The sequence below is a fragment of the Parus major genome, chromosome 11, assembly GCF_001522545.3.
Source record: "Parus major isolate Abel chromosome 11, Parus_major1.1, whole genome shotgun sequence".
Taxonomy (NCBI): domain Eukaryota; kingdom Metazoa; phylum Chordata; class Aves; order Passeriformes; family Paridae; genus Parus; species Parus major.
Window position 1 is genome coordinate 19969211 of NC_031780.1, and position 23056 is coordinate 19992266.

The window sequence follows — 23056 nt, forward strand, 5'->3', positions numbered from 1 at the left end:
TATACAGAGAAAGTCACAGCCACTAATTAGGTGTCTAATTAGACACTACTGACTCTCATGCCCTTTCTGAAACTGACATCAAATACACACCAGAAACTTCTGGGTATGACAGAAATGGAATCACCTCTCTCATTTTGGAAGCATTAACTGCTGGTCATAGGGGGGTTGTACTGTGCTGAAAGATGTGTGTGCGAGCAAAGGCTGAAGTAGAAGTAATCACTCCATTAAATATTTCACACACAGTGTATTTCCCTTAGATTAAACACATGAAGTCCCTTTCAACCCAAGCTGAACAAAAAGAAGCAAAATGTCAAGCTATTATGTTAACATTTTCCAACCTCAGGTCTTTATCAGCTCTCTGAGACAAAGACCAAATTGAACTTTCATGTCTGAACATGGTGAGTGGGATGCAGGTGGTGCAGCACTACTGTCAGACTTTTGGATCATTCCTCACCAAGCAGAGAGAAAAATGTCAGCTGAGATGTTCATACAGAACTTGACATTTGGATAAGTGAATATAACCTTCAAATCTGGCTCTCCTTTTACATGCAGCAGAAAAATACAAAAGTAACGGAGACAGGCAAAGCAGAGTTTGAAATAATCACAGCACAACATCTTATTAGTCCAGATCCTGCCTACAGGGTCTAATCCGAGGCCTTGTTCCAGCAACTGTGTGTCACCTCAGAGATGAACTGCAGAAAATTCAAATAGAGAGCAGCACTATGTATTTTTCAACTCCAGGCTAGTGAGGTTGTGATCTCTAAATAGGTTCTGCCAGGGAGCGCTCTGCTTGCAGCTACAATCTACAAATAGGACATGCAGGACATGGAGCACTCACTCTCTACCTCAATATTTGTTAGAGGAACCCCTGCACACCCCAAAGAGGAGGTGCCATGCCCCCTGCCAGTATGTGACACATCTGAGCCTTCAATTAAAGCTGGAAGTTCATAGGATGAGCGTTACCCCCTATAATTCACCCTCAAAATGATGATACTGAATTCAGAATGAGAGGTGTAAATAACATTGAAAGGTGGCAAAAATTTTCCTTTGCAATTCTCCACATCTGAAGCATCAGCCCGCATTTCCCCCTAAGCTTTGCTACCCCAAACAACTCAGTAGAGGTCAAAAATGAACAGAAATAAACAAACAAACAAACAAGTGAATAAATAAAAGGGGTACAACAAAAAGGAGGGAGTGCTGCTATCAGCACTGACTCTGGCTTTGGGAGAGTGCTCAGAAAAAAACCCACACAACACAGAGGGAGATGCCTCACATTTTATTTACTTCTGTAAGTTAGGTATCTGCAACACCATTTTCTTAAAACAATTTGTATCATATCATTAATGGTGCTTAAAGCTAAGAGTTAAAAATAAAACCTCAGAGTTAAATTTCAGGTAGTTTGTCCAAAAAAAAGCCTCTTTTGACCACAGTTTATTCCAAGATTTCCCATTGACACAATTATTCTAGGATATACATTTTAATTATTCCATTTAAAAAATTTCATCAGGGTTTTCTAGATATATTTTTCCCTGATATAATTTGGAAAATGTTCTATGATCATAGAATCTCAGAATGGTTTGGGCTGGAAAGGACTTTACAGCCCATCCAGTCCCAACTGCTGCCATGGGCAGAGGCATCTTCCACTGTCCCAGGCTGCTCCAAACTCTGCCCAGCCTTGGTAACAGAGGTAACACCATGGATATAAACCAATGGCTGAGTTTTATCCCCCAAACAAGATTTAAGAGATGGTATTGAAGTCAAATAAGGGAAAAATGTCAATCAAGGTTCATTCTTTGAGAATAGGGGTGAGAACAGCCCATGTTGCTGCAGAGTTCCACAGCCTGCAAGAGGAACCCTCGAAGGGTTGAATTTTTAAGGTGCTGAATAGCAAGAAAGTTTGGACAATCTTGCTCGCTTTTGAAATGTCTGTTTTCTAAATTAGAACCAAGCTTTTGAAATTCAAATCCTAAGTTTTCAGTGGAGGCAAACAATTTCAAAAGTATGTGTTTTTCCATAGCTTTTCGCCATAGCAGCACTGTAACTTCTGTTAAAGACTCACTCTCTGGAAAATATGGTGTTGCTTTTAATATCATTCTCAAATTAAAAAACAAAAACAAAAACAAAAATCAACCCACAAAACAAATGAAGAGTTTTGCTGTTGATAGTAAATTTTGCTATAGAACCACAACACTATCACATAAATCTCTTTACCATACAATCAAAATAACCTCCTGCAAAAGGATCCACAGCCAAAACACTAAATCAAGCAACCACCTCTTCTCACACATGAGAGGTCTGGTCTCAGTTTAGCAATTACATAAAAGTACAGAATCTAACAGCAAATAAGCCAACATTTCTCTCCTACCAGACACTGAAATCGTCCTGAAACAATATCTCTGCAGAGTTTTTAATATCAGAGCACAGGAAGGATATGAAAAACTTATCAAGAGCAAATCTCTTTAGCAAACCAGGAAAACACTGTATCTGTCAAATATGAACAGAACAATGAATCATGGATTTGTGTTATGAGTTGTGCATGTCAAAGGTTAAAGAGACTAAGATTCTTAGTGATTTTAAATCTAAATGGCTCCAAATATTTTAGACAATTTACCTCATCTGAATAAAGACTGGCTTAATAATGAACAAGGCTATTCATAAGCAGCAACATTAAGCTCCCTGCTTGACAGAAGCTGTAGTTACACTCAATATATGGATTTGTAAGCCTGATAAAAGGTGTGTCTGATATAACCTCATTGAGGTTACAGCACAGCAGAACATTTGCATCCCAAGCTTCTGTCAGCAAGCCAGATGCCTTTGATTACATAAAAACCTGATCAGCATCTTTGAGCAGATTTTTTAGTCTGCAGCACCTCCTTGAAACTAAATGGAAATTGCTCTCTGAGGGCCTCACTGAGGGCTGACATGGTGCTCTGGCACTGCTTCCTGCTGACCCGTCATATTTCCAGCTCCTTGTATTATTCAGTTAATTTCCTCCAAAAAGAAAAGAAAAACAAAGCAAAAACAAAACCAAAAAACCTTTTCATTTCAGTAATATCTAGATGAAACAGTGAGAATGACAAGGGCAAGACTTACTCTTTTCATTTGGGTTATGTTTTAGTGCAATTTCTCTTGGTGGAGGTGAGATTGAAATATAATATGCATTTCTTTTCATCTTTTTCCAAATTTTTTCATCCCCTGTCCCTTAAATAATATTCTGTTGTGTCCTTGTAATACTGTATTGTACCCCTTAAGTAAAATTGCATATTTAACAAAAAAAAATATAAAAAATTTCAGTGCATATCAGTAAAAGAAATAAACAGCTACTATTTGGTGCAGTTGTTGCAGTAATTGTGTGGGAGAATACTGGGAATGTTAGAAGGTAACTGGGTAATAAATTACTCTATGCACCATCATAGAATCATTTTGGTTGGAAAAGGCCTTTAAGATCATCAAGTCCCACTGATAACCCATCACAGCCACCTCTGACCTGTGTCCCATTTATTTGAATAGTAGGAATAAAATCAAATTTACAACTGCCATCCAGTGCCAAGAAAAAGAGGTGGCAGTGACTGGGGAGGGCTGGACTAGAAAACTTTTGAAGGTCTCTTCCAACCCAAAGAATTCCATGACTTTTCTATACCTGAGCACTGGATGCTCTGAGTGAGGTCAGGACAGCATGAAATCCAAAGTATTTCCAGCAGGGAGATATTAACTCTTAGAGAAAATGGCATTAAAAGCACAATATTTTGTGGTTTTTAATCAACATTATCTCCAGATAAATCAAAAAACCATGTAAGAAGTTCTTAGTAAAACCTAGATGGAGACTCAGACCACAGGAGACAGCATCTGTAAAATTAAACCCATGCAGAGTCTGAGATGAGGTGTGAAGTAATTTGGAATATTCTCATTTTCTCCTCTATGTGCCAGAGAAAACACAGCTAAGTTCAGATGTGCTTCAAATAAGGTCTAATTACTTCTAAACTAGAATAAAGGTATTAAAATATCTTCAAGGACTATTAAGAAAAAAACATTCAAGCAGATATCAATTCTAGCTAAAAATCATGGATTTCAGCTGAAAAAAGACATAAAAGCAAAAATTCCCTCTCTTAACTAATATAATGCCATTTTATAAAATACTGGGTTTACAAGAAATTTAAGCTTGTTCTGGAAGACCTACTGAATTCTGTAGTCACTAGAGGTCACTTAAGTTTTGAATCGTTCAAATCTGCTGACTTCTAAATCTTCTTTAGAAAGCTCTAAGTTTGAGAACTTGCCTCCATGAAATATATTCATTTTAAATAAGGGTACTTGGAATAGATAAGTGTGTGTCTTCCCAAGAAAAATAAGTCCAGAAGTACAGGTCAAAAGTTCTAGTTAGGAGAGTGTTTTAAAATATTGAATATGTCATGGTCCTTCCAGCCACAGGTTCATTCTGGTGACACCAGCAATAAAGAATATTGAGATGAAGTGCCCCCAATTACAGCAAAGATTATCTTGGCACTCATTCAAGTCACAATAGAAAAGGGAAAGAAAATCAAGTAGAATGGCTGGACCTTGAGATATTCAGACATTCACTCATCAGGAGTCCTTAAGACAACAGAACAAGAAGTGATGATCGATATTCGAGAGGAAAAAAATTAAAAAGAGAAAAAAACATGAAAAATAAAGGCTTCTTCAGTGTTTTCTGGACCTTGTCTAATATCTATTGCTACTCTGACCTAAAGAGTAAGTCGTTTGTGAGTGATTTGCTGCAGAGCTGTCACAACTGCTGCCCCCACACCACATTTCTGGCAATGAAGTCACCTCTTCATTGTTTCCATTTTCAGCAGGATATTGGTGAGGGTGAAGACTAAGCAAAAAAAGTCTTCCAAAATTATTTTCCTTTTCTAAATGCAAACACAGGACATTAATGAGTCTGATCAAAGTCAGCGACATGCAGTGTCTCTCCAGTCCTTGATACACTCAAGAAGGAGGCAGAGGTGCTGACGGGGCTGGAGGGGATGTCCTGTGTGGAGCTGAGGACTCCAAGCTTGCTAAACATGGGAAAAATGAGGATGAGGGTGACCTCACTGCTCTCTACAGAGGGAGGAACATGGTATCTACTGATGGGACATGGGAATAGCTCAGAGCTCCTCCAGATGAGGTTTTACCATACGTTCGGAAGTGACTCAGGCCAGAGTTTTCCAGCTAGCTCAAATATAGGTTTCCTTCTCTCTCTGGCCCAAGGGTCAGTTCCCCCTGAGCACAAGTCTATCGACCAAGTAAAGAAGCCGAAGGGGGAACTCTTCTGGGATAGATTTCACAGTTTATTCTTGCAAAGGGAATGCCAGGAAGAGACAAAGGTTTGGGGGTCTGGGCTGCTTCTTTTAACAGGACTTCTACGGAGGGTGGGAGTTTCAGAAAGAACCAATTATTCTTCACAGCTAGCAAACTTACAAACTTTCTACAAATCAGGGTTAAATAAAATAAGATAAGAAATAACAAACACAGACTCCTACGAATGCTAGACAGTCGAGAGTAAACCTACAAAGGTGTAGGAGGGAACTCACAGAGGGGACTTGGGAACGCGGGGGGAAAGAGAAGGGGTGAGGGCAGTCGCCCGACCTCGTTTAATGGGACACAGGAAACGGAAATGCCCCGGGACCACCGGCGGTCACACTTCCCTGTAACCCAAAGGCCGAGTCCGCGCTCGGTCTCGGCTCAGGGCCGGAGAAACGCGGAGCGGCCCCGACTGCTGGAAATGACAGCGGCACTTTCTCTCCGTCCCCTCGGGCTCCCCGCTGCATCCCCGCGGCGGGGCAGGCCGGGAGCGGGGCCGACACGCCTCCGGCAGTGGCAGGGACGCAAACAGACGGGTCCGGAGGAAGGAAACTCCGGCAACGACGGTGAACCCGGCCCCGGCAGGGAGCGGGGGGGCAGAGGGGAAAAAGCCGCGGCCTGGGGCGGGAATCCCAAGCCAATGGTTACAAATATAAACAAAAGTCCCTAACACTAGTAACACACTAACAACCCTTATCACAAGAAGGAAGCATTTCTTTCCAGAGAGGATGAGCAAGCACTGGAAGGGCTTCTTAGAGAGATGGTTGAGGCCTCAGGTCTGTCAGGGTTTAGGAGCCATTTGAACAATGCACTTGATAACAAGCTTTAGCTTGGTCAGCCCTGAACTGCTCATGCAGTTGGAGTAAGTGATGGTTGTGCTCCCCCACCATGGAAATAGTCTGTTCTAGTCTACTGAAGGTCAAAGATGGAGGTGTGAAAATAAAGGAAAATCTATGTATTTTCACTGGAGTCAAAATAAAAGTCCAATTTTTGCTGTACAGAGAACGCTGAGACTTCATATGGGCTTAGGATTCAGAGTTCACAAAACAGAAACAAAATTCTGGAGTGATTTTGAGCACTGAGCAAATTCCCTGCCTGGGAGGGCATATCGTCAGTAGGTAAAGTAAAAACCAAGTCAGAGCTGCAGGTCCCACTGCCAGCTACAGTGTTTGGCACCAAAGACTGATGTCTTTGACCTTTTGAGCAGGTTTTGGGTGCTGCAGAGGGAGTAGTAGGTGCTCCACACAGCTGAGATCCCCTTAGATAGTTTAGATTCTCTCCCCTTCAAGACCTTTCTGGTTGGGTGGCTTCCTGGGATATTTATTATTGCTTATATAAGATTTTGCCTCATTTATGTAAGATTAAGGACTTCTAGGAATCAGAAGGTGTGAATATGTATACTTAACTTCCCTATATTTTCTGCTCTTATAATGATCAATCTTCCATCTATAGGTAATATTGGTCACATTTCTCACCTCACCTTTCTTTATGAGCTTCATCTTTATTTGATCACCTGGAGATGGAAACAACCTCTCCACCAAAAAAAAAAAAAAAAAAAAAAAAAAAAAAAAAAAGCAACAAAATGTCACAACCAACATTGTGGGAATCTGGGAATCTTCCACAACTTTCCTGAGGCAGCATCAGGGGACTATAAACCCCCTATGAGTTACAATTTCCAAGCTGAGTCAGCAGGTGACTTAATGCAACTGCACAAGATGAACCCAGACATCTCAACATCTCCATCTCTCCATTTCCACACTGTCCATCCCACTCCCAGAGCACTGTGCTTCTTATATCTTTTTCCCCATTTAATGCTGGAGTAGGAATATAAGACTATTAAAATGCCAGTTTGTACGGCTGGAAAATAAAACCCTGCCCACTTGTTAAGTCTATCATCAGTACAGGGTGAGTTCTATGAGCAAGATGCCCCTTTAAGGGAGACCAAAGGAAAATACTCAGCCAGATGTGCTCAGTTTCCAGAACTGTCTCATGTGCCTCGACTCTCAGAAAACAAATGCTTAAAAATCAGAAATCTAAGAATTAATTCCACTATTCCACAATAGTGGAAAATTTGTTTCTCCTTACAAAGACAGAGAAGAGAGAGCCTGAATAAGCTGTTAAAATCTATGAATGGATGTGTCAGCCATTCATAAATTCTTTGTGCATTAAACACAGCAAAGAAGGAAATTTATTAAAATACTGATGAAGAGCAGGGAGACAAAACATGCAACAAAACTAAAAATAATCTGCCACAAAAGCCTCCTGATTGCAGAAAATGTAATCCCATAATCAGAGATTTGCAATCCTCATGGCTGGCATAAAGACATTACATTTCTATTGAAGAACAGAGTCTGTAGCAGAGCATTCTTTGTATACAACAGTTTCAGCAAATATAATTGCATATGTATTCAACAAATGTTAATGCCATTCTAAGAAGAATTAAAGCCAGACAGTGTGGGGAACACAAAGGTCAATCAGAGTCACATTAAAAACATTCCGTTCCATCTTTCAGCCATTCAGCAGCCAAGGGAGATCATTGTGCTTTGGAATGAAAAGGGAATGTATGGGGGCAATCATTTCTTCTTGCCAGAGACAGAGCTGGTAATCAGGAAAAAAAAAGCCTGTTTAATGGTTTTATTTGCAAGAAAATGCAAGTGAGAAAACAACTGCGCTAAACCACTGTTTGTCCTTGTTATTAAACAAAGCATAGTCACTAAACATGATGGATGCAGAGAGAAAATAACCAAAGTTAGGTCTGGTTTGAGCCTTCACTCATTTCCAAGTCATTTGCTTCAGGTTTGTACAGTTGAGGCTTCTGATCCTAACAGAATAGTAATTTCTTTCACAGTACATCAATTTTTTTTCACTTCAGTAAATTAGAGGGCTGACACTATTTTAGCACTGATTTTACCCTGTAGTCTCATCTCTGGCTCCTAGTTAACCCTTGTTCTGTAAGAGACAAGAAGTCCATCTATAGTCCATCCATCAAGTTTTATCTATTTTTACCATTCTTGAGTTTGAGTAAGGTCACCTTGCTTCAATATATTTTTAATTATAGTGTTGAAATTACAGTGACAGTGGTTGCACAAAGAGACACATCAAGATCAATAGTCAATTTCATCTGGAGAAACTTTGTTCTTCTGTACGATGTCAGATAAAAGAGAATATCCATGGTTACTGCTATTAATATTTATAGTATTCTCCAAAAGGAAAGAAAAATGCTAGACGACAGAACTGGACATTGATTGTTGTACAACCTGTTGTACAGGTTATTGTGCAGCATTAAAAAAAGGTACCTAAAAGTGGGACGGAGAATAATTTGCCGTGTTGCCTATAGCCCAGGGAGCTGAGAAGGGATGGCAGAGTAAAGCTGGTTCATCCAAATGCAGAATATCCAATACTTGGTGTTCAAATTGCTTCTTCCAGTGCTCTCCTTCTGAAGGACAGGGTGATCCAACAAGGGCACAAGGATTTGAGGATACTGAGGGCAAATGCCCAACCCAAACCAGGGGTTTCCTCCCTCCCATGCTCCGCGATTTGCTTCATGTGAATGTGAATGTGCTTTGTCCTGTGAATTTGGGCTGAAGTAAAGGATGAACCCCCAGCTCACAGGGACACAGCTCAGGAGCCCTCAATGTCTACTTGGGATGGAGGGAGGAGTGAAAGTCTGGATAATCCCTCAGCTCCATGTGCCTGGCCTCTGGCTCTGGGGAAGTTCTTCCACTGAGGGCAGAAGATCCATCTCCCCAAAACTTTAGGGGTTGTCTCAGTGAAGTCCAGCCCTGAGTTTCCCTCCTCTCCACCAGGCTGGGATGGTGACATGAGGCACACACCAGCACAGACTGGCCCCACAGCACCCAAAGGTGTGCACTGAGCTGTCTGGATTAGAGCTGCCACTGCTTAAGGCATTCAAAAGGAGGATTTTATACATATCTGCCTTTCTCAGGTCACAGAGAATCATTAAAGTTGGAAAAGATCTCCTGGATCATCCAATCCAGCCTATGACTGATCTCTCTGGTCACTCAGCCCAGAGCTGTGAGTGCCATGTCCAGGCCTTCCTTGGACTCTTCCAGGGATGGGCACTCCAAACTTTCCTGGGCAGACCCTGCCAAGCCCTGACCCCCCTTTCTATGCCGAAATTGCTGCTGCTGTCCACCCTGAGCCTCCCCTGGCCCAGCCTGAGGCCGTTCCCTCTCCTCCTGTCCCTGTTCCCTGGGAGCAGAGCCCGACCCCCCCGGCTGTCCCCTCCTGCCAGGGACTTGTGCAGAGCCACAAGGGCCCCCTTTTCTCCAGGCTAACAGATTTCACTGAGGAAATCTGCCAAGTCTCTTTTATCACAGTATCAATACCTCAATCAGAACAGGGTAACTGAAGATTGGCACAAGTTCACACAAATGTCCTGAAGCCAAAGCTGTTGCTGCACCCTGGCCAGGAGTCAGTGCTGTGGAACAGGTGGGGACTACAAAAAAGACAGAAAACAAAAATTTTGAAGAAAATACAAAATATTAATTCAGTTCTAGGAGTGATTTGGTTTGTTGTTTTTTTTTTTTTTTAATATGAAGCCTGTGTTTTAGGGAATGCTGTGCCCCAGTGGGGACAAGTGTACTGGATGGGTGGCACCAGGCAGCTGAAATGTGTACACCTGCCCTAATGCCATGTGCTAGGAACAGGCCAGGCATCCTTGGAAACTCTCCTTTCAGTGGGTGGATCTTACAATAGTCATGAAAAAACAACAAGCACAGGAGTTCTTTTGCTCAGAATCTGATGGTGGTTATTTATCCATCCTTATGGTGGTTGTTTATCCATCCTTCAACACAAGCTTCCATAATAGCCTGGAGTGTTTTACAGAGGGTTTTGTAACAGCACCACTGCTGCTCCCTCTTGGAAAGACTGCAGGATAAGCAGCTCTGGGTTTAGCAACACAACTCAGCAATGAAGAACTTTGTCCTGGAAAGTCTTGGTTCTGTCCGAGCTGCCAGTGGGATTCAGTGATTTTGCCTCATTCAGTGCTGTGAGCACAGATGACACATTTTCCATGCATACACACAGTACATGTGTCACAGGCAGCGAAGGCAAAAATGGCTTGGTTTATTTACAAATATATCTTGAGCCAAGAATATAAATAAATCATTGACAGCAGATACCTGCCTGGCTCCTTCCTGCCCAAAATCTCTTCCTACATTAATAAATGCCTCATTCTCAGTACAGATTGATTCTTTCTCCAAGAGCTAATTCTAATAAAAGAGATAAAGGTGGAGAAAACTTGTATGTGTAGTCCCACTGTGTCTCTCCAGTGACTCCTGAGTTAGGCTGAAATGTATTGTTAGCATGCTTTCTGGGAAAAAATCAAATCTCAGCAGAACACAAGAAATACTTGTAGAACTCTGAATAACAGGGCCACTCACATCTCCTGACACAGCAATGTGAAGTTGGGGTGGAACAGGAGTGAGTGACAAATGATAAAGGCAGTGGCAGGAAAGGAGACAAGAGTAGCAAAAAAGCACCAGTGTTAGGGGACAAACCCGAGGCTGGTGACAAACAGAGGTTTGTGTCTGGCTCTGGAGAGGAGGCTGGGAGAGGAAGGGAAAGGCAGGAAAAGTGAGCAGTGCTGGCTCTGGCTGTTCTCCAGGGCTGCTGATCCCAGGCCCCACCACCCCAGTGCAGACAAAAGGTCAGAGAGGAAATAAAATCAGGCTTTGGGGAGAATTCTTTGTGTTTTCAGATTTATAAAGATCACAGAGTCACAAGAAGTAATTGGCATTATGGCACCTAATAAATCTGACAGCACATAGCAGTGCTGGGCACAGATCCTGAGAAAAATAATCTCACTGAAGAATAATTTTTCAGTTGTCAATTAGACACTGCTCAGGTTCAGCAGTGGGGAACAGAGAACGTTTATTTTTGCTCTCATCTTTGTAACTGACATGCCAAACTTTAAACTTCAGGCAAGTTTATTAATGAATTAGTCTGCTTTGCACTTTTAACAAGCCCATTTATACTGTCATTTCTCATTCACATTTTCTCCTGTACATTGCATGGAAAATCAGAGCAAATTTCAGCTCATGGGCAACACCCGTTGCTGCTAAACAATTAAGATTAAAATTTGGACGACTTTCTGATTTGGGGACAAGATGTTGGTGAATTTTCATCAGTTCTTAAAAAAATTATGGTGGATTTTTTCTCAATTTTCTGGGAAAATACATTAATATATATTTAATTAGCTCCTTTTATTACTGAGTATCATTTCTTTTCCCCCCAGAAGGTGTTTATTCCTATTTTACAGGACAAGAAAAGAAGGGACCTTCCAAGTTTGATGCCTACATTCCAGTCTCTTACCCTTTTGTAATTTCTATTTATTATTAAATTTTACCTAAATTGTTTTTTATTCCAAAGGTATTACATTAGGAAAACAATACATGAACTAAATAGATTTCCATTAATCAAGAATAAAACCCTTCAAGCCTTATTTCAATATCCCTGATTATATCAATTGAACTTCATTAACTTTTGAACTCAGCAATTCATTTGCTTGCATGGAATTCTTAAATAATCACCCAGTTCATTATAAGTAGCTTCGGTATATTTGGAAACATCATCATTCATTTTTAAAACCCTTTTCTTTTTGGACAGAATATGACTTGATTTTTTGGATAGATTTTGGCTGTCAAACCCACCTGTAAATTGATCAGATCCAGGTTTTTCCCAATAAAAAATGCTCTTTACAAGTGCATTATCTATTGGAAAAGTTCTCAGAAAGACATGTTTTGACTTGAACTTGCAAAATCATCTGTCACATGGACAAAGCCTGGCTAATATTTGTTTAAATTAAATTACCTATAATGACTTTAGTCTATCCCACTTAAGTTGGCACTGTGCAGGTAGCTAGCAATTAATTTTCTTTTTGTTTTCATGGAAGCTTGAGAAAATTAATCCTAATTATTTTAAATGGACTATGCTGACTGTTTAATGTGCTGATGCACAGAAAGAAAGTTGCCACTCTTTAGGCTCAGAGCTGGAGCACTTGGAGAGAAGAGAGAGAACAGTGCAGGGGTGCAGAGCACCAAACTTCTACGTTTAGAAGGTGTAGGAAAGGGATCAAGGCTGTGGGTGTACCTGATGTGCAGCATTAACTCTCATAGTTTGGGCAAAAATTCTTCATGGTAAAAGAAAAGTCACCAGGCAGCAATTTATGACATGGGGAAAGAGAGAAAACCTGATTGAAACCAAGTCTATACTAAAGTTAATGCATTTGTTATAATGAGTTTGTTTACAAAATATTTGAATTGTGTTGTGATGCACACTCTGCAGCTCTCCTCAAGGAGTCTGAAAAACCATTATAATTCATCTCCTAGTAATAATTGTTATATGATTTTTGCAGAATCTTTCCAGGTCCTGAAAAACAATAGTCCTAAGGCATCCCACTTTTCAAAGGAAACACCACCTATATATCCTGAGATAATGAACCCACATTCTTCACATTATCAGACCCCCATGTGCATTTTAAAATCAGGTTAATGATGGTACATTCTACCCTGGGAGTGCTCATAAATTTGTCCTGCTGCTTGCCTGATGTTGCTCCCCAGAACTCTCAGGGGAATTACAAATCTCATATCCACAATCTGCTTTCACCATTTAAAAAAGCTGATTTACTTTACGATTTCCAGTTCCAGTGATGAGAGAGATGGGCTCTGAATGGGTTGTGCTGCTTCCCTTTCTCATTCAGGTGATCCTAATGAGGATTTCCTGCTTAGAAAGGATGATGCAAATCAAGGAAACACAGGAATTTATGCATAGGCAGATGTTGCGTTGTGTGAGTTGCCTTAGAGGTGTTCCCTGGCACAGGGTGCCCAGAGCAGCTGGGGCTGCCCCTGCATCCCTGGCAGTGCCCAAGGCCAGCTTGGACATTGGGGCTGGAGCAGCTGGGACAGTGGGAGGTGTCCCTGCCATGGCAGGGGGTGGCACTGGATGAGCTTAAAATCCCTTCCAACCCAAACTATTCCATGGTTATTAATGTACTGAAAAACTCACATTGCTCTCCTTCAACTCTAACAATTAATAACCTGTTTGTAATTCTACTTTGGCCATAACAGCACCAGGAGTGACCCAACTTCCCCCTGCCAATGGGGCTGGGCTGCCAGCCACAGCAGAGCCCTTACCCCAGATGGAACTGAGCACAGCCAGGGGGATTTTCAGCATCTCCATCCCTGTATGGATGGGTTCTCTTGTGCCTGACAACAGGCACAACAGCAACAGCACCACAAACCAACTCTGCTGGCTTTCAATTCAACTGGCCTGGGTGCAGCCACTCATTGTAGAAAGAAAGCAAAGCCACAGAAGTTTGCTTAGATTAATGCCCATAAAGGGATGTAAAAATATACAAGCAGGTGATATATTTTTTTTGACTTGGAGAATATCCAGAATGTGAAAATATGAAACAGAATAGAGCTTCCTTTGAAATTTATAAAAAACAAAGGACATATTTCTCTGTCTACTGTAGCAAAGAATACTGAGCTGAAAAAAGAGATTTGGACATGCTCTGGCAAGTCCAACTCAGTATTTTCTCTCCTGTGAATTCCTGAACCTCCTGGAGCTGGGCTCCTCACCTCTTAGAACATTTTGGTGTTTTTAAAGGCAAAGAAGAAATGCTACAAGATACATGAAAAAGAATAAAATCTGTTCATTCCTTACAGATGCTAGTGGTGGGATAACTCAATTTGAGTTATTTAAAAGCATTTTGGAACTCGGGGAAACCAGGGACACTGCAGAAATATCCTCTTTTTTCACATTAATGTATTACATCTCAGGAAGTCTTCTTAGTTTATGATTTGGTTAATATTGATGAGACCTCTTGTACCAAAATCAGTTCAATGGGAAGAAGAAAAGCTACTGCTTTGCTACTTTTTCATATAATTCAATGTATTTCAGCTAATGCTAAGGAATTGTAACTGAGAATCCCATGCATGTTTGCACAGAGAGGGAGAGAAATCAGGAGATATCAAGCAATAAAAGCCACTGCTGTGAAATGTAACAAACCACAGAGGTATTAATTAAATGTGTTTAGCTGGTCAGATTAAAACCAGTAAATTAAACCAAGGATTTTTGTGTTGTTCCCACATTACCTGGTACTTTATCTCCATGGACAGGGAGCTAAAATCAAAATGTGTTTCAGCAACAATTTCCTTTTACTTGAGGAATTTCCAACTGAATCCATTCATCCTGATACTGACATAAATCCAGTCTTCCCTCTATGACTAAATATGTACTAGCAAGACTTCTAACTCCTTTCCAGAGAAAATTCTGCCTTTTTGTGTGCTTTAGGAAATGTTTTTTAGTTCTGACCTTCTTCTGGTAAAATCTGTTAAAACCAAAACTGAGGCTACATCATCTGAAATCTCTTGACTGTGCAATGGTCTGTAGGAGATGTAAGAATTAAAACCTCTTCACTTGCACAGAAAATATATTTGGATGAAACTGAAAAACCAAAAATCAGATACTGAAAAAAAAAATTGATATTGCAAACCCAAAATCAGCTTGATGGAGATTTAGGGGTGAACACTGACCAGTACACAGAACATTGTAATTACAACTTTATAGATAGAAATAATATACAACCTTAAATGTCCAAGGACAAATTACACTTTCTGGAAGGTTTCTACAAAGACAAGTTTAAATGCTCAATTGAAATTTTACTGAGGTGTCTGTGAAAATAAATCCTGTGAAAAGTGGCAATATTCTGGTAGTTCAGAAGCAGTTTTGTTTACAGTAGCTCATAAAATTATCCACAGTAATATTGAATAACTTGTGCATTGTTCAGACATCATGGAAGCCTTAATTTCTCCCTATTTTTTGCACATTATTACTAAATTCATAATATGGAATTTATTATTGCCATATGGACCATTTATACTTCTAATCCTTTAAGCTTATATCCTTGAGGAACAGGATCTCCATCACGTAATGGGAATTTTCACAGGTGCACCTAAACAACCGGTCCCATTAGCCAGGGATCCTAGGGATCAGCAATTCAATGCTGGATAATTTAAATGAAACACAAAAAAAATATATTGATATTATATATGACAGTTCAGGCTGGAGTACTGAAATTTCTCTTCTGATCAAAAAAAAAAAAAACCAAACCAAAACCAAAAATTAAGCACTTCTGATATTTTCTTCAGCATCTGTCAATACAGTTTGGGGTTTTTGTATTTTATCCAAATGATTGAAAAAATCATATTATGATTCTGACTTTTACTTGGTTGTGTTTATTATAAGGTTTTCCACTTTTCAAATCTGTTATAGCTGTTACGTACAATACATCTTAATTAGTTGCAAAGGGACCCAACAACAACAGCAGGTGAAAGCCTGAGTAAAAAGAAAAGGGTTTTTTCCAAAATTTTTATTGCTCAGGCACTGTTTTATATGCCACTATACTGGACCAAAGGGCACTAACTTTAATATCAACCACTAAAAAATTGCTGTCAGAATGAGCCATTAAAACCAGTTGCTCATCCAGAATTCAAGGCTGGATTAACAACTTTGCTATAGAAAAGATATTTTGCAAACACGCATCTCCATCACTTACCATTTCATGCAATTCTCCATGGTATTTTAGGCTGGCATTTGCCAAGTAAATCACAGACTTGGGAAAAGATGCCAAGGACTGGTGTCTTGTTTCCACAGCTTTCTCCAAGTGTGCCGTCCCATTTACTTATGTAGCCTAGAAATTATGAGCTTTGGCTGTTATAAATGTGAAAATTATAAAAGTCACAGGAGTTGTAAAGTAATTTTTGGTAAGAGTTCACTATTCCTGGTCCTCATATATTAATACCATTAAAAAAAAGAAAAAAAAAAAAAAGGAAAGAGAGGGAGAAATAAATTTCTATAATTTAAAATGCTATTGTTATTTTTAAGCATACAACAGCAAAGCACAGCACCAATATAAATTGAAGACCCAAGATAGCAAGAGATATTAACACTAGGCTCTAAAATACGCTTTTAAGCATTCTCAGACTTTCAATAAAATCATTCATCTCAGTTCCAAAATGTTAACATATTCCACACAAAGTTCATTGGTGACATAATTTGCTAACTCTCCTTCTCCTTTTCCTCACTTGGTGATTTGTCACTTCAGTTTTACTGAGATAAAAAGCAGCACTGCTTGAAATCCAGCACGACTGGAATTAGTGAAAAAACAGGTCTCATGCTGCTTATGTTTCCTTTTAGCCTTTTTATAACCATCTGCTTGCTATTGGTGCTCTATTCCTCTGGTTATTAAAAAAAGTGGCAGTCAGGTTGTTGTTACTTAGAAAGTGACAATGAGGTGGCTTCTTCTTTATAACACTGGAAAGTCTTCCTGACTTTTGTGATAAATTTCCCTTCCCTGGCAGGGTGGGCAGGCCCTGGCACAGGGTGCCCAGAGCAGCTGGGGCTGCCCCTGGATCCCTGGCAGTGCCCAAGGCCAGGCTGGACATTGGGGCTGGAGCAGCCTGGGACAGTGGGAGGTGTCCCTGCCATGGCTGGGGTGGCACTGGATGGGTTTCAAGGACCCTTCCAACCATTCTGTGTTTCTGTGATTCCATTCACACTGAGTTTTCTCTGTACAGTCAATTGAATTCATATTCTTATTATGCTATTTTCTCTCTCCCCACCCCCCTCCCCATTTTTTGTGTAATTTTTTGTTTCTTTTAAAAGCTCTTCAGAATTTTTTTTGAAATTCAATGTGGCAAAAGATAAATTGTAAACACCCCGAAGCCCTGGTTGACTCAGGTCACCAGCTCAGACAGCTTGGTCCAAAGTCTGCCAAGTTACACATTCCTACAGAAACTGTAATGATATGGTTTAATCAATGGGATGTTCTGGATTTTACCAGAGTAACCACAAATAACATTTCCCCCTGAACTTTCTATTATCCTGACACTAGAAGGTTTATTTAGATCAGATCTTAAAAGTATTTAAAAATTTCAGACATTTAATGACATCAGACCTACTTACTATATTTTAATTGCTGAATGTGGCCAAAATAAATGATACTTTCAGAAAGAAAAAAACATTATTTTCTTGCAGGATTTAATCTCCTGAATTGGAAAATCATTGGGCAGTTTCAGCAGCCCAGGAGGAGATCTGGAGCTGAAGGGAGCACATGGGGATGGCCTCAGGATAGTGGGAAACAGACTCCAACCCTTCCAGATCCAGAGTCAGGAAAGAGTTATAGACAAAATTTCTGCTTCTTATCATTGTCTCCACTAATTTTTTCCCCATATAAACTCGTTTGGTATTAAACTTCTCTTATACTCTCCATAGCGTTTAATGGTAAATGGAAAAAAATTAAATAATTCCACTTAAAAGTTCACAAGTTTACCTCTTCCCCCACAATTTGTGTTATGGATTTTTTCCAATCTGCAAGTCAGTGGCAGTACCCAGAGTGATATAAGCTGCTGAAGGTCAAGACTAGTCCTGCACCATCTGGCTCCTTCTTCTGCAAGATGAGGCTATAATTGACAATTATTCAGTTAAGAACTGGATTTTCACATTGATTTTGTTTTCTTAGTAAACACCAGATCCTATATGTATTTTTAATTCCATATAGATGTTGAGTCCAAAATTACATTAATTTAATTTCCATTGATTTCTATTATTTATCTAATGGCTATCTAATAGCTCAAAATGACTATGGTTATTTTGCTAGGGACTATTCAGATGGACAGATGACAATTCAGCTGATTTTCTCCCTTGACTGCCAGTTGCCAAGTGCAGGTTACACAGAGTTTTTTCCCTGCAGTGTGTAGGAAGTGCACATAAACAATTGACTTGGAGTAGGCTGAGAAATTTTGCCATCTGGCAAATAACTCACCCACAACCATTCTCTGCTGGATTTCACTACAGAGGTACACTGGATTTCACTATAAAGGTACAGAATTCCAAAATAAATAACTCATCCCTTAGAATTAACTATCCCTGTGAAACGTGTTTCAGATTATTTCTCCCATAAGTAAATTTTGAACATTTTGCCCAGAAATCAATATCTGATTATGTGTGCACATACACATTCATCTTTCATGCCTCTGGAAATAAATAGAGATGCTATTTTGGGGGAAGAAAAAGATGTCAGCAGGTTTCCAGAACTAAATAATGACATTAAGAAAGCCCCAGTGATTCCTGTGACGTCTGGCACAGCCAAAGTGCCTCTCAGAGCACAGGGGGCTGCATGGGCTGAAGGAATTTGGGGCAAAAGGGAGAGAACTGCTCGAGGTTTATTGAGCACAGCCATGTAACAGCTCCTGCTTGCAGGGCAACAGCAGGGACCTGGTTTAGAACCCTCAAATAGGGGCATTAATCAGAGGAGAGATCTGTTCAAGCCAGCACCAGGCAGTATCTTTGTACATTTTTTGCATTTATTACATTAAACACACAGTAGTTGTGTCACCTGAAGACATTCTGTTGTTTGGTTTGAGCAGACAGCCAGTTCCATGATGAAATGCAAGCCCTCTAAAGTGTCAGTGACTTTGCTATTTCCAACCTAGACTGATTTGTTTTGATGGGAATCTGTTTACTCTGCCTCAATAATATTCTTTATGGCCACATTCAAGCTGAAGCCCCTAATTTAAAGTGACATTACATTAAGGTCTAATTCAAACCGGTGCCATTAAAGAGCAGAGCTGGACAGTCTTAAAAAAGCTCATTTCACAAAGGTTTACTGATGAGTGACCCTACCTCAGCTCATTTAGGAGAAAAAATTGATTGAGTTTATAAACTAAATTGGCTTTCATGGCTCCGTATGATACAAACAAAAGAAATTATGTGGTAGGTTCACAGTTTACTGTGGGTACCAGTTGAACCATCCAAGCAGGAAAATTTGGAAAAACTTTTCAATTTTTTGATTGACCTTGTTGGATTTGTGCCATCTCAACCTTTTGTAGTCTCTATCCCTTCCCTTTGGCTGATCCTGGTTGTTGCATTGGCAGCATAAGAAAAAAAATGCTGTCCAAATAATACACGTCATTTTTCTTCATAATTTGCAATTTATTACCTCTTCCTTAAAAGTGTTTTAAGCTAATGTAGCATTTTAATTAACAATTATTATCCATCTCAATGACTTGTATATAATTTAAAAACACATGAAAATTAATATATTATTGTTAACAGAGATTTCCAATTAAGCATGAAAAAAATGTTAAATTAGTTTAAAATTATTAGTGAAAGCTGCAGTAACCTAGAAGCTGAAAATTTCCTAAAACTAAGAAGATCCCTAAATTCTATACTCATCAGTGTAACCACAAGCTCCTGGAATTTAAAATTTGTAGCCTTGTGGGTGTCTTTGGTTGCTCTTATAGGTTAACCCAAATGGGTAAGTTCAAATTCTGAGGTTTTCGAAAAATCAGATCCAAGTGAAGAAGCTGGAATATTTTTGCTGATGCTATTTTTTCAGACTTGGGAAAGGTATTTGAGTCCATGTAGAGCGCTGACTCTGTGAACAATATTAACTTACATATAAATTAACCATTCTGTCCCTGGTCACACACTTTTCCAAAATCCTGACGGATCCATGATCCTGCAACATCTCCTGACTCTGGACAAAAACATTTGTGCGTTAGGTAATAAAAACCTTTTCTTTTGGTATTTCCCCCATCTGATGCAATTACAGAAAAATTACTGAAATGCAGCATAGCAGAAATAAATCAGATACAAGAACCATGTGTGAGTGTGGAGAGCTCTGAGCAGCAGGATTCACAGCTGACAAAAGCCTTTGGGGATGAGAAGGTGCATGATCCAAACCTTGATAAACCATCACCTGTGAGGTCTTTGGGAACAAAAATCTGATGAGCTGGGAGCCCCTCTCTGTGCTTCCTGTTCATGTCCTGACCTCTGGTGAGTGGAATAAGCAATTCCCCTTGTGACACACAGAATCTGGGAACAAAGGTCTGTGTCCAGACGGATTCCTGTCAAGATAACATGAGCCATGTAGTCACTGGAATATTTGACTGCCCTCCACTGCAACCAGCAGCTTGGGCTTGTTTTCAAAATCAAGGTTTTCAAAATCTTTGAGGAGTATCTTACACACATCATGTGAGTAGAATCATTATATACTTTGAAGAAGAGTATATGAGAAATTAAAAATTAGACCAGGAATACAAATAAATAAATAAATAGAGGTGTGTAACTTACCTTTGAGGTTTTATGGTCAGATTCATTCTTTGATGAATAATGAATCAAGTACAATTAAGACCTTCCTTATGGAATTCAAAATATTGCTGGTATCTAGCTTTTAACTCTTCTTCACAGTCACAGAGTAAGATTTTAACTGCCAGTATCAAGTCTTTCTATTTTCTTCACCTGCATCTATCACATATTTTATGAGCTCCTTGTTTTCTGTGATGAACTACCACAATTTGATGAACCATTATTTTAAAACATGATAGAAGTGTGAATGTAGTCCTTGAACATCTTACATGCTCAGAATATGTAGCATCAAATGCATATTCAAATATTTTAAATACTATTTTTTTTTTCAATAAATTGCCATTAAAAAGAATAATTTTAAAATAAAACTCTACAAGCCTGTTTTCCAGTTGTCTCTGTCATCTCCCAGACACCTCTTCAGTTATGTAAATTGCCAAATAGTTCAGTTTGGGTTATAATCTCCAGGCTCAGTATTTTTCTCCAAAACATCACTATTTGAAATAATTTCAGTCCTCTGCTCAATTGTCCTCCATGCAGTTTCAGTTATATTAGAAAGAATCATTCAAAAATTCTCAGATTACTTCTTTTCTCCAAAATCTGTCTCAATCTTTTGCAGCAAAAGAACATTTCCATTCCATTTTGAGAATGCTTAAGAAAAACAGCAGGTTCCTGATTCTCCTTTTATGTACAATATCCAAAGTTCTTCAGAAGAAAAATGCAAGTTTAGCAGAAAAGAAAAAAAAGTTATTTAAACCACTGCCCTAATGAGAACTGAGATGTTCCCGCCCTCCTTCTGCTCTGAGTTGGGGGCCTGCAAAGCTGTTTCGCTAATATATTCTCACTCCTCTCTCCCAGCCTCAGTTCTGCAGGGATTTTTCCCAATTCTTAAATACTTTACTCCAGAGGTGCTGCCACTGTTGCTGATGGGCCCAGCCTTGGCCAGGGGTGGGTCTGTCCTCGAGCCAGCTGGCATTGGCTCTGTCAGACATGGGAAAATCTTCTGGATGTTTCTCTCAAAACCCACACCTGTATCCCCCCTCCCTGCATACCCCCACCCCCCCCAAAAAAACCCCTTGTCACACCAACCCAATACAGCACTTGTGATTCATTTGCTTGTTTAATTTTTCACATTCCTGAGAAGAAAATGCTTCATAACCATCACAAGTCTGAAACTTCTTTCATTTATTTGCTAGATCAACACAGCAAGATCTACTGCAGAAAACTGCCAGAACATTGCTGCTGGGTCTTTGAACATGCCTGAGGAGGAGTGGCAGTGCCATGAGTGCTGGCCACTGGAGAGGTGTTTCTGGGGGGCAGGTTCCAAGTCAAATACCTTCCAAAATACACCATTCTGCCAGTACAGAATGGAATTGGATTTCTGACACTCCTGAAATATTCAGTTATGGAGGTCTTTAGGTAGTTCTGTTGTTCATCTGGAAGACACCTATGTCCTACTTGCCATTGCTCTATGAACTGATGGTAAAACATCTGAAGTGGACACTCATTTTTCTGTCATATCCTATTCAGTTGGAAAGTATTTAAAATAGATCATTATTTTTAAATGGAGATTTCTTTCATTGAAGTGGAATTATTCTTACAGAGATCACTGGACAATATGAATGCTCTGCCTCAGTAAAGCACAAAACCTACAAAGCTACCTGGAACATGTGAGCAAGAGGAATTTCATCTCCCACCTTGGTGACCTGTTGAACATCAAAGTTAGTGTTTATTGCATGTGTGGCTGAAGTCTTTGGGGAAAAGCTAATGATGTTATTAAAGCATTTAACAGTACATTTGATGTGGAGAAGGGCTTTGTGAAAGTATCCTATAAGTATTACCCTTGAAGATGTCTGTAGTGGCCAGAAAAGGAAGCTCAAGAACTTTCTGAACAAAGCTTTTTATCCTCAAAGGGACTCCTTGGTGATACCTTGCATGAAGAAGCCATCTAAATAATTATATCTAATTACTGTATTTTAAACAAAAACTTTTAAAACAAATTATTGAGCTGTTTTTGGCTGTGGCTAGAAATACCTGCAAAAAAGAACTGATCCATTCTAAGTTTCCAGTGACCAGACAAATTGCTTAAATCCAGCCTTGTTAATAATGCAAGCAACCATGTCCTTCCCAAACAGACCTGTGAGTAGTAGTAAAGTAAGAAAAGGCTCTCAGGTCAAGAGTTCTTCAGAAATTTATTGTTCTGGGGGGATTCTCATACACCTGCCTTTTGTGCAGGGCTTCCTTTCTGAGCAGGATGAGGCTGCAGGTGCCAAATTCCAGTCTCAGTTTAGCAGATACAGCTCTCTGGCTTTAGTTCTGCCCTAGTTGGTCTGGTGATGACAAAATACCATGATTAATATGATCAGCACTTCCTGAATCCCAAAGGACTGGCCACAGATGAGTTTGTAGCAAATATAAATTGATAATTAACACTCTCCAAATTCCCTAATTAATGCAGACCAGGGAACTGTTACAGTGTTAAGTTATCTTAACTTTCCATACTCAGTTTGTCCTTTGACAATCCAAGAGGAGTTTATTTCAAACAAGGGATGTGATTAGCTAA

General features: G+C 39.7%; 1 long non-coding RNA gene across 1 annotated transcript; it reads left to right on the plus strand.

Annotated features, from left to right (window-relative positions):
• The first annotated feature begins 5653 nt into the window (after positions 1 to 5653).
• LOC109022835 lies at positions 5654 to 22294 on the plus strand. Its single transcript, XR_002002206.1, has 2 exons — positions 5654 to 5885; positions 21690 to 22294. It is a non-coding gene; the product is annotated as an uncharacterized LOC109022835 (long non-coding RNA).
• The last annotated feature ends 762 nt before the right edge of the window (positions 22295 to 23056 follow it).